The sequence below is a fragment of the Mesoplodon densirostris genome, chromosome 10 (assembly GCF_025265405.1).
Source record: "Mesoplodon densirostris isolate mMesDen1 chromosome 10, mMesDen1 primary haplotype, whole genome shotgun sequence".
NCBI classification, from domain to species: domain Eukaryota; kingdom Metazoa; phylum Chordata; class Mammalia; order Artiodactyla; family Ziphiidae; genus Mesoplodon; species Mesoplodon densirostris.
In genome coordinates this window covers 70,516,542-70,528,092 of record NC_082670.1, presented here as the reverse complement: position 1 = coordinate 70,528,092, position 11,551 = coordinate 70,516,542, and the positions used below count along the sequence as shown (strand labels likewise).

The window sequence follows — 11,551 nt, the reverse complement described above, 5'->3', positions numbered from 1 at the left end:
GTCCTCTGTCCATCCATCTGCTAGGGTGACCAACTTCCCAGATTGCTGCAGACTGTCTCAAAGTTAATATTAAAAGTCCTGCACCCCAGGAAATCGCTGGGACCCAGGAAAAATGGTACAGTTGGCTGACCCATCTGTACCCCTGGCATCCCGTATTGCACCCCTGGGCTCGAAGCCCACCTGTCCACCCAACCTTGGCCACTCTCTCCCATGGAGGCAGACAAGACTCCACCCCTCTCGCTAACCCCGCCCCATGCACCGCCCCTTCCGGAAGCCACTACAACGAATCCGGGCGCCCTAGCAACAGCGCTTTTGGGGCCGCCCAGTCCGCGAGCTGGGCTCCCGGTGTGAGCCAATAGTAAGGGGCTCCGGGAGTGAGGCGCGGGGGGCGGGGCTCGCCGCAGCGGCCGCCATCTTGGCGGGAGAGAAACAATAGGACGGAAGCTCTGCGGGACCGGCTGAGGTAGCAGGTAACGCCCGCTCTGCTTGGCCTACCGCTCTACCGCCCCAGGGGCTTTGGAGGAGGGTTTCTCCGGGTCGTCGGGGAGCGAGGTCTCTGGTCATTAGGGGTGTTCCCGGGTTTTTTGGGAGGGGCTCTCCCGCGATGATGGGAGTAGGAGAGATCTCTCAGGGTCCTGGTGGGGCCAGATTTCCCCGGGTCATTTGAGAGAGGCATTATTTCTTCAGGTTATTGGGGAGAGACGATTTCCCCTGGTTTTGACGGGCAGAATCTTCCCTGGTCATTGGAGGGGGCGGGGGTCTCCCGGATATTTTGGTGGTGCGGGATCTCCCCCTGTCATTGAAGTCTCCAGTCATTGGGGAGGGCAAGATCTCCTGGGTCATTGAGGGGGTCTCCCCAGTACATTGGCGTCCACGATCTTCCGGGTTATTGACGGGGGGTCTCCTTGAGTCTTTGGCTGGAGAAGTCAACCCAACGCCTCAGGTACGGCTACCTGCGGCCGGCAGATGTGGAGCCATTTTGAGTGTTGAATGTCAGTTGGGCTTGTCAGCTGGTGTCTGGTGGGGGAGTCTGCACACCAAACCTTCTTATCCCAAAAAGTCCTAAAATGGATCCGGGGACGTCTTCTTAATAGTGATAAGCTTCACCATGGATGGAGCTTTCATTTCGTTCACGTTGGATTACAGACTGTTTTTTGTCTTTTGCGTCCTAATGATTTGTTTCATTTTTGGCTTTTATTCAGTTTCATATATTAAAGCCGAATTGCAGAAAAATGAGTCCAAATGTTGTGAAAAGAAAATGTAAAAACCAGTAAAATCTAGTGCTCTTAAATACCAGGGAAATAAAACTAATCACTGATTGGAATGAAACATTTTGGTAACAAAAGGTACATAGAACAAGAATAAGATAAAATCATCTGAAAAAATAGTTTTAAGTACTGAAACTTCTAAAAAGTGGTAACAGAAATGTTGCAGATCACAAGTTTTATGATACTTTGTATAAAGCGCCATGATTACAGTAGTTTTGATGAATTCTAGTATTTAATTATTTGCTGTATTTGCATTTTTAGCAGGGTAACATTTTAAGTGAACTAAAATGCTTATTTACGTAGATTGCTGCTGTGGAGTTTGTGTAATTGCATCCTGTAATCTGGTGTTAAGTATTTAACGAGAAGTTTCAGGGCAGTATTGTTATTGTTTTAACTTTAACCACTACCAGAATTAGAAACTTAGCAAAATGAATACTTTATCATATTGACGTAATAGGCCAGTGGATCACTTAGTAACTTTTTCTGGAGGCAAAAGTCAGTTGAATGGTTAACTGTTACTCCAGTTGGTTGACCTGCTTTGTGACTTTAGAATAGAATTCTCAGGAATTGTTAGAAATCAGGTGGATGAGAGCTAGGACTGGAGTTGATACAACTGTAAAAACCAGTTTAGCAAATGTAATAGACTTCTTTTTGTTTCAAGGTTTCGCAGGTGACAGACAAGTACATGGTATACCAGCCCCATATCTGTCTGAGCAGTGGAATGTGTGAGGAAGGCACAACTACTGACTGATGAACCTTAACCAGTCTTCTTTGCAGAGGGGTGCAAGGGGTGCCAGAGCCTTCCGGAGGGAGATATCACCCGTATCTAGGCAACAGGGATGAGCCTCCCTGAGGCCAGCTTGCTGAGGTGAAAAATTTCCATTGTTTGGTTCATAAAGAGGATGCACTGGGGAAGAATTTTTCCTATAAGTGACGTTGTTTTACCTAATGGGGTGATCACCTTAGACAAATCGAACACATTTTTGTGTAGTAGATGATTGCTTTCATGTGATTACATCTTAAAGCATGTTTTTGTTTTTTAAATTATATTTTTGCCTATTTGCATACCAAGTAATAAAAGTAACAAGTAATACTAGTGTTTTGTAATATATTCTGGTAGCAAGGAAGGGGCCTTTCCCCCCAAAATTGAATTTAGCGTTTACCTCAGAATTTGAAGGAAAAGAGTCTCCTAAAATGATGGATACTTGGTTTGGGTTTGTCAACCATCCATCCATCACCAGCTTCTGCAGTTACCAACTCCTAGCCAATCTTGTTTCATTTACACTCTGCCTTCCTCCCCTCCCCTTTAAAAAAAAAAAAAACGGAATTTTTTTAGGAAACCTATCCCCAAAGTGTATATTATCCAAAAGTATTTCATTGTGTATCTCTAGGACAAAGAGCTATCCATGGTTTTTACACCATTATTATGCCTAAAATACAATGATAATTCCTTAATTTTTTTTTTCAAATATTCAGTCATGGTCAAATATCCCTGGTTGTCTCATTATTTTTTTATAGTTGTTTGTTCAAGCTGGGATCCAGATAAAGTCTGCATATGGCATTTGATTGAAGTGTCTCTTTTGTCTCTTAAATTTATATATGCTTACTCTGTTTTGTAATTTATCTGTTCGAACAACTGTCATTTATCCTATAGGGGTTCCCATATGCTGGCTTTTGCTGATCACGCCCTGTGCTTGAGACCTTTTGACTCTGGTGGCTGGGTTTGAAGGAGTCACACCTGTATATCTTTTCAGTGAAGAAGTTGTGTTGGAACTGCCAAGGCTCATTCAAAAGTGAGCCCCAAACCGTGAACTCTGAGGGCTGTCAGGGACATATATAGGGCCACACAGTGCAAGACCCTCCTCCTCCCTCTGTGTCATGTGGTCCAGATTTTCCATGTGGAACAGAGAGGAGATTCTTACCCTTGACCTCCAGGAGGATGAAGATGTTTTGCTCCTTGTCTCCTTACAGACCTCCTTCTCTCACACTGACGTTGCACCCTCTGCTCACAGGCTGTTCACAATTATGGGGGCCTCAACCCAGTGCTCTTCTTTCTTTGCACATTACTCTTGGGGTGCCTTCTGCCTTCCCTTTGTAGGTAATTCCCAAATCTGTTTTCAAGTTAAGTTCACTCAAGCTTCACTCCTACTGCTTCCAGCTGTCTGCTGTACATTTCTTCTTGATTGCTTTATCATCCCTTATATTTAAGTGTCTGCAGCTCAACTCACTATCTTCTCAGCTGTTTCTGACTTCATGAACAAAACATCCTTTTTCTGACTTGTGAAGACTCAGTATCTGACTGATCCCTCTAATTTGACTCCCTGAATCAGGGATTCTGAAGATAGGGTCCATAGTTGCCCACTCCACAAATTGTTTGCAGAGTTCAGTGAGGGTGTGAATTTTCAGGAGAGTCCCACCGTTGTTTCAGATTCTCTAGGGGGTCTGTTGCTCCCTCAAGGGTTAAGGACAGTGTGCTACACTTCGCCATCTACCAAGTCCTGCTTCTTTACCTTCTCCCCCTCCTTCCTTGGTTCTTCTGTGTAGGCTGGGCAGGGCAGCTGGCTCTGTGGATGCAGTGGAGAAGACAGGAGACCCTGTGCCCTGCCATGTATGCCACTGAGTAGGGGAGGTTACATTAAAGAGGTCCGAGACAGGTGTCTGGAGATAGCAGTCCTGTTGTCTTGGTGGCCCTAGAACCTGAGGGCTGTCAGGACGTTTTTCCACCACCCCCTGCCCAGCAGTTGAAGTCAGAGCCTTTCTGAAGCCAGGTTTTTCCTTGTCTCTCTGCCTGGTTAATTTTCCTAACATAAAATGTAACCACCGTTCTCCAGAATCCAGTGGCTCACATACTTCATAGGTTGGGTCAGAGTGAAACAATGGGTGCAATCTTTTAAAATCTATGCTCCCAGCAATTCTACTTCTAGGACTTTTCCATACAGAAATACTTAACAGGTGTGCAAAGACAGATACAAGGATGCTCACTGCATTATTATGGTAAGAAAAAAGTTGGAAATAGTGTCAGTATGGAAGTCGATAAATACATTATGATTTTGTGTGACTATTATACAGCCTTTAAAAAGACTCATATATAGACAGATGTAGCAAGATGTCTAAGTCATATAGTTTAGTTGGGGGAGAAATGGCAAAACAGGACAACTATTGAATGATTCTACTTATATGGGAAACTGGAGTACTCAAATTTGTAGAGACAGCAAGTTGAATGGTGGTTACCAGGGGCTGGGGAGTAGGGAGAGTGGGGATTTGTTATTTAATGTGTATAGTTGCAGTTTGAGATGATGAAAAAGTTCTGGAGATAGTGGTGATTATTGCACAACAGTGTGAATGTACTTCATGCCACAGAACTGTACACCCCAAAATAGTTAAAATGGTAAATTTTATATTGTGAATATTTTATCACTATTTTTTTAAAGTTAGGTGAGAAAACTAAAGCTGATTTTACTTGGGAAAAAAAAAGGCAAAACAACACATAGAGCCTGATCCTATTTGTGGAAAGAATAGAAAAATGCACTGAAGAAAATCTACAGGATAAAGAGACCCCAAACTAATAATGGTGGTCATTTTATCACACTTGTAACCAGTTTAAAAATGTCTTTTTTAAAGAGCTAAGCAGGATGTCCCTTGGTACTCCATTCCTCTACCTGTTGCGGAAGCCCCGTTTCTTCATCCGCCTCACAAAAGTGCAGGCTTAACATGCCCTCATCCACTTATACTGTCAAGTCCACCCTCTGGCCTCCATCTTCCATTGGACTTTTTGTAGGAACTGGAATGGTGGACGGAGGACAGCTCACGTTTGAGGAGTGCATTGCATGTAAGCCAGGCAGTAGGCTAGATTTTTAAATCTTGTTCCCACCTTATGGCATCTACATAAAACTACCACGACTAGTTTACAGATGAAGGCAGACACCAAGGATAGGTAAAATACCATTTATACCCAAGTATAAGGCAGGCCTCAACTTGTCAGGGAGATTTTATTTTATTTTATTGTATTTTATTTTTTAATTTATTATTTTACTTATTTTTGGCTGTGTCGGGTCTTAGTTGCGGCACGTGGGATCTTTCCTTGCGGCACGGGCTTCTCTCTAGTTGTGGCACGCAAGCTCCAGGGTGCATGGGCTCTGTAGTTGTGGCGCACGGGTTCCAGAGCGCGTGGGCTCTGTAGTTTGCAGCACGCAGGCTCTAGCTGAGGCGTGCGAGCTCAGTAGTTGTGGTGCGTGGGCTTAGTTGCCCCACAGCATGTGGGATCTTAGTTTCCTGACCAGGGATCAAACCCGGGTCCTCTGCATTGCAAGGCGGATTCTTTACCACTGGACCACCAGGTAAGCCCCCTGTCAGCGAGATTTTAAAATAATTTTGTGGTACAACTCAAGTGTATAAACTTACAGAGAGGGCTTCCCTGGTGGCACAGTGGTTGAGAGTCTGCCTGCCAATGCAGGGGACACGGGTTCGTGCCCCAGTCTGGGAGGATCCCACATGCCACGGAGCAGCTGGACCCGTGAGCCATGGCCGCTGAGCCTGTGCGTCCGGAGCCTGCGCTCCACAACGGGAGAGGCCACAACAGTGAGAGGCCCGTGTACCGCAAAAAAAAAAAAAAAAAAAAACAAAAAAACTTACAGAGAGGTACTTGAAAGTTGGATTTCTTGTAATATTTGTTGTTTTAATTTTCACATACATATTTAGTTATTATCTAGAATAATGTATTCCTTTAGAAGTTATGCTTTTTACCCACATATTTCATGAATTAGTTCTGCTCCAACTTGCTTGTTTGCATCTTTGCCATTCCCATAGCCACTTTTGGAGGTGCTTTCCTCTTAAATACTCCTTCTCCCCTCTCGGTGTTGGAGATGTGACTTTGTCGCTGGAACCTTTACGCCAAGCTGGTTGTGACCTCTGCAGTGCGACCCTTTTACTGTGTTGATTTTTTTAAATGACAGCTTTATTGAGATATAGTTCACATACCATATAATTCCTCCCAAAAGAAATCCTGTATCCCTCATCCCCATTGTAGCCCCCTTCCCCACTGGCCCGTCGGTCTTTCTGAAAGTCCTCTCACCCTGACGTGTTTGAAAGGACACTACTGCACTGTGTTTCACTTCAGGACTGGAGAGAGAAAGCAAGTCGGTGCTGCCCAGCTGGTCCTATTGTCAGTTGTGGTGGTATGTTCTAAAGGTAGTTGCTTTGTGACCAGGGAGGCTGTAGCACTTTATCATTTTGCCATTTTCCACATGGGAGATTGGAGGTTTAGGACTTTGACTTACTCAGCTTACAAGAATTTGTTGGCCCTGACCATGCCTCACATACTGCTCAGGTGCACCTTGGGTTCATTTTTTTTTTGTTTGCAGATATTTTCTCCAATCTCTTTGGAGAAATTTTCATTAATAGTGTTCTCTTCCAATTGAAGTTATGCTAATTCACTCTTATAAGTAAGGATTAAGCTATGGAAAACAAGCAGTAACATCTCTCCCCAGCATTATTGGTATATGATGGCCAAAAGTTAATATTCTAGTGAAAAGAGAGTTTTTTTTCTGTTTTTTTTTTTTTTTTCTGGCCGTGGCGTGTGGAAGTTCCACACCCAGGGATCGAACCCATGCCCCCTGCATTGGAAGCACACAATCTTAACACTGGACCACCAGGGAAATCCAAGAGTTTTTGTTCTTTATGCCAACAAGATGCCCCTTGGTTAAGACTGAAATGGTTGGGAGGATGATAACTTCTAAATGTGGTATCCAGGTCAGAACAGGTAGCAAAATAAGCACCTGGTAACAACAGAAAAGTCATGCCTTGATTTGATTTTGTGCTAGTGAAATGTAGCTGTTGTAGAAGTGATGTGGTCAACACCTACAGCACCCACCCACAAAAAATAAAAATGATAGCAGCTACGGCTGCCTTGCCTAACACCCTCACTGTGCTACAACTTTTACCTGTGTTCTTTTCATTCCTGGCCACTCTGCAAGGTGGTCAGAAGTCTCATCCCACCCTGGACTGAAGGATTTCAGGCTTTGGGTTTTCTTGAAACCTTTCTGACTTGGAGACAGGGCTCCAGTACCTGCTTTCACAAGCCCCTTTGGGCAACTGGAGTCAGCCTGGGCCTCTTCTGCTTGCTCTCTGTCGTGGCAAATTCACAAAGCTTTCTTTGCACTGCTGGATTTTTTTTAACTCATCTTGTGAATGTATTTAACTGAAACTCATAATTGATCAAATGGGAGATCATTTAGTATTACCTGTACTCTCTGTGTTTCCATCTGTTTACCTTACTTGAGACATATACTTGTAGAAATTGAGTGTCCAATCCCAAGCCTAAGGAAGAGTAGAACTTTTCTTTTAATGGAATAAGATGTGTTAGAGACTAGGAAGCAGAACACTTGGCTCTAGTGTTGTTATTTCTGCACTTAGTTTTCAAGGATGTGCCCGCTCGGTACCTGAGCTGGATCCCAAAGGCAAACCCCCGAGCCACATCAGTCTGTCTTAACCCCACCACAGCCCCTTGCCTTGAGCCTTGTTCATCTTTAAGATGGGCTGCTCCAGGGCCACAGGGCTTTCCTATCCACGGCTGCACACTCAGAAATGAGGTGGCCCCATGGGCTGGGTGTGCTTGTCATACTCTCTTGGGGAATGCAGAAATCTTGCATCGCCCTGCAATGTTTGTTTTATAGGAGTAAAAGACTATTTTTGTTTTACAAGTATAAAACTAACATTGGATATACATTTTTACTATAACCTTCCCACCTTCTCATCTGTCCCAGTCTCTGATTGAGATCCCAGGTCATGTCTATACAAATTCAGTGTTTTTGCTGAGGCTGCAGCAACATTTGTCTTGGGATTAACCGAAGTCCAAGCCTGCCGGCTTTCACTTTGATACCCATTTGCTTAATGTGCTTTAAACTTGGTATATGTGGACTGTGCCTTACTCCTCCTTCCCCTCTCATGAGCGAGAGTTCACAGTTCAGCTTCTTTTACAGGGTGCCCGTGGAGGTGTGTGGACCCCATATCTGTTGGCTCTAGTGCTAAACATAATCATACTGTTTCCTTGAGAGATTGCCCGAGTAAGCAACAAAGGAAGAAGAGAGATAGATGAAGTATACTTGGCCAAATAATGTATGTTTTTATGAGCTTGAGCAACCTGACAGGAAAAACATACACCAGTAACTGTTAAAGCGCTTACTTGCACATTGCTGAGATTACTGTCTACCTAAGTCAGGTTTTTTTTTTAATTTATTTAATTTATTTTAATTTTTGGCTGCATTGGGTCTTTGTTGCTGCACGCAGGCTTTCTCTAGTTGCGGTGAGCGGGGGCTACTCTTCCTTGTGCGCAGGCTTCTCATTGCGGTGGCTTCTCTTGCTGCGGAGCATGGGCTCTAGGCACATGGGCTTCAGTAGCTGTGGCTCACGGGCTCAGTAGTTGTGGCTCATGGGCTCTAGAGCGCAGGCTCAGTAGTTGCGGCGCACGGGCTTAGTTGCTCCACGGCATGTGGGATCTTCCCAGACCAGGGCTCGAACCCATGTCCCTGCATTGGCAGGCGGATTCCTAACCACTGCACCACCAGGGAAGCCCAGTTAGTTGGTTCTTGTTGAACATTTTCAGTTTTTCTTCTGTTATGAATAGAGGTTTTACATATAAGGCAGTGGAAGATGTCCTTTCACGAACAGTGTCTGTTCTCCAAGGTGAGTTCCTCTAGAGAGACAGCTGAGGTGCTTGCCAACCCCCTGCTGAACGTGTGGGTTTTTCTTGCTCTGTGTCCTTATCGGAGCATGAGAACACACATATCTCTCCCTTAGGTTCTTTGAGTTGCCCCTGCCCTTTGTAGAACCTGTGCTGGGTTTTATGGGTGGCTTGGGATGCTGCACCTACATCAGGAGGCCAGAGGAGGACGGTAAGCCCAGGATGCAGGCTCCTGGTGCATTTGGAACATTGGACCTTGCAGAGGTGCCAGCTGCCACCTGACAGACTCTGGGCCCTGAAAAAATGATGGATGTGGCCAACACATCTGGGGCAGATGAGGGCTGGGAAAGGAAGGAACAGGCTACCCCTCTCCCAGGAATGATTTATCTCGCTCTCAAAGAGTGTTTTTACTTTGAAAATACCTTAGGCTCTTTTTATAGAGCCAAAGAAAGGGAATAGTGGTAAAATATCAAAAGTGGAAGTGCCCCGTTGGCCTTCCCTCCCAATCCTCACGTCTGTTGACTGACTGAAGTCATTGCCCTTCTCGCAAGCTGGGTGATTCCAAAGGAGTCAGTGTGTAATTTGCTTCAGAACTATGGGTGCAGTTGAACTTGATTTCCCTAAAGAAGTTTTTAATATTTTGCTGTGCCTTATTTTGGAAAGAAGTCCCAGGACTCATAGAGGATGATTGACGAATGGTCATGTGTTAAGATATAGTGCTGTGGGGCTTCCCTGGTGGCGCAGTGGTTGAGAGTCCGCCTGCCGATGCAGGGGACGCGGGTTCGTGCCCCGGCCCGGGAAGATCCCACATGCCGCGGAGCGGCTGGGCCCGTGAGCCATGGCCACTGGGCCTGCGTGTCCGGAACCTGTGCTCCTCAATGGGGGAGGCCACAGCGGTGAGAGGCCCGCGTATCGCAAAAAAAAAAAAAAAGATATAGTGGGCTTCCCTGGTGGCGCAGTGGTTGAGAGTCCGCTTGGCGATGCAGGGGACACGGGTTCATGCCCCGGCCCGGGAAGATCCCACATGCCGCGGAGCGGCTAGGCCCGTGAGCCATGGCCACTGAGCCTGCGCGTCCGGAGCCTGTGCTCCGCAACGGGAGAGGCCACAGCAGTGAGAGGCCCACGTACCGCAAAAAAAAAAAAAAAAAAAAAAGATATAGTGCTGTGACCTATGCAGTGTCAGGAATTTTCTCACTCCCATATCTCGTTCTTTTCCTGGCTGGTCATGGAGGAGCACTGACTGTACTTAAGAGTAGTTGGGTGATCAAAGCTGCCATGTTGATGCTGTTAGCCTGGGATGCTTAGCAGACCCTTGAGGGGAGTATTTACCTGAGTGAGGTGTTGTGAGGACCCAGAGGAAGTTGTGCCTTCTGGGCACAGGATCTGGTGTAGCGCAGGGCACGCGCATCCCTCCACCAGCAGGTACAGCCTTCATTGTGCCGGCCTGGGCGGGTCAGGGCTGCCTGGGTTCTGTGGCTGGCCATGAGGACTGAATCATTTTTGGCACCACTGGTTTCAGAGGATGAGTTCATGTGTCATCTGGTTTGGGAACTGGCTGAGAAATGAGCAGGGGTAAACATTGACCACAGGCAGGGAGCATATAATCTTACCTGAAGCTAATGGACTGTTAACTGGCACATGAGAGAACCATGACTAAGGTAGGAAAGTCCCCCATAGATCGAGACCTCAGAACAATTTTGGCCATAGCCTTCAGGGGTCACTTCTGCATGTTCCTGTTGTGTATGTTTCCCACATGGTGGTGGGAATTGTAGTCTGCATCAGGAGGAGGAGACTGGAGATGGAAAATTGCCCTTGAAGAGGGGAAACAGGCTTTTTAAGGAGGACTGATAATTCTTGGTGTGTGTGTGGAATACATTTAGGTATTTATAAGTAAATTTGATATTCTGATAAAGGGGACATGTGACATCTTAGAATCAATAATTTAGATTTTCTTGAAGGAGTAGTGCTCTACTTTTAGCTAGAAAAACTTTTTTTTTTTTAGAAAAACTTTTTAAATTGCTAAAACTCTGTAATTCAAGCATTGTAACTGAGGAACATATTTCTAGGTAGGCTGAAAGCTCCTTCTCCCTGTCCCCCTCCATATTGGGACCCTCTAGTCTTTCATGCCAGAAATCTGGTCTGATGAGGCAAAGAGATGTGGCAGTGTGATCATGCTGCTGGTTCAACAGAGAAGCCTCTGAGAGGCTGCTGTTTCCCTTATGGAAAAGCTTGTCCGGATTTTTGGAACAGAATCTGCTGTTTCATTTGTCCCTCAGAATTGGTGGAAGGATCTGCATTGTTGTGACTTTTCTTGAAATACTTCCACTTACAACTTACAACTTGTAGTTTCTCCTTTATTAAAACTAGAATATAGGGACTTCCCTGTGGTCCTGTGGCTAAGACTCCATGCTCCCAATGCAGGGGGCCCAGGTTCCATCCCTGGTCAGGGAGCTAGATCCCACACACCTCAACTAAGAGTTTGCATGCTGCAACTAAAAAAGATACCACGTGCCGCAAGGAAGAACCTGTGCACAGCCATGAAGAAGATCCTATCCTGCGTGCTGCAACTAAGATCTGGCGCAGCCAAATAAATTAAGAAAAAAAA

At 45.5% G+C, this 11,551-nt stretch overlaps 1 protein-coding gene across 6 annotated transcripts in view; it reads left to right on the top strand.

Moving 5' to 3' along the window:
- The first annotated feature begins 388 nt into the window (after positions 1-388).
- IP6K2 (inositol hexakisphosphate kinase 2) overlaps positions 389-11,551 on the top strand; it is a 29,943-nt gene continuing 18,780 nt past the window's right edge. For 2 of the 6 annotated variants that reach the window (XM_060110365.1, XM_060110359.1), the window contains exons 1-2: positions 404-470; positions 1,930-2,136. The gene's annotated coding sequence lies outside the window, so the exon portion shown is untranslated. Of the gene's footprint in view, positions 471-1,929; positions 2,137-2,922; positions 3,062-11,551 lie in introns of all 6 variants that reach the window. The other 4 variants (XM_060110360.1, XM_060110362.1, XM_060110363.1 and 1 more) reach the window with 4 other exon arrangements.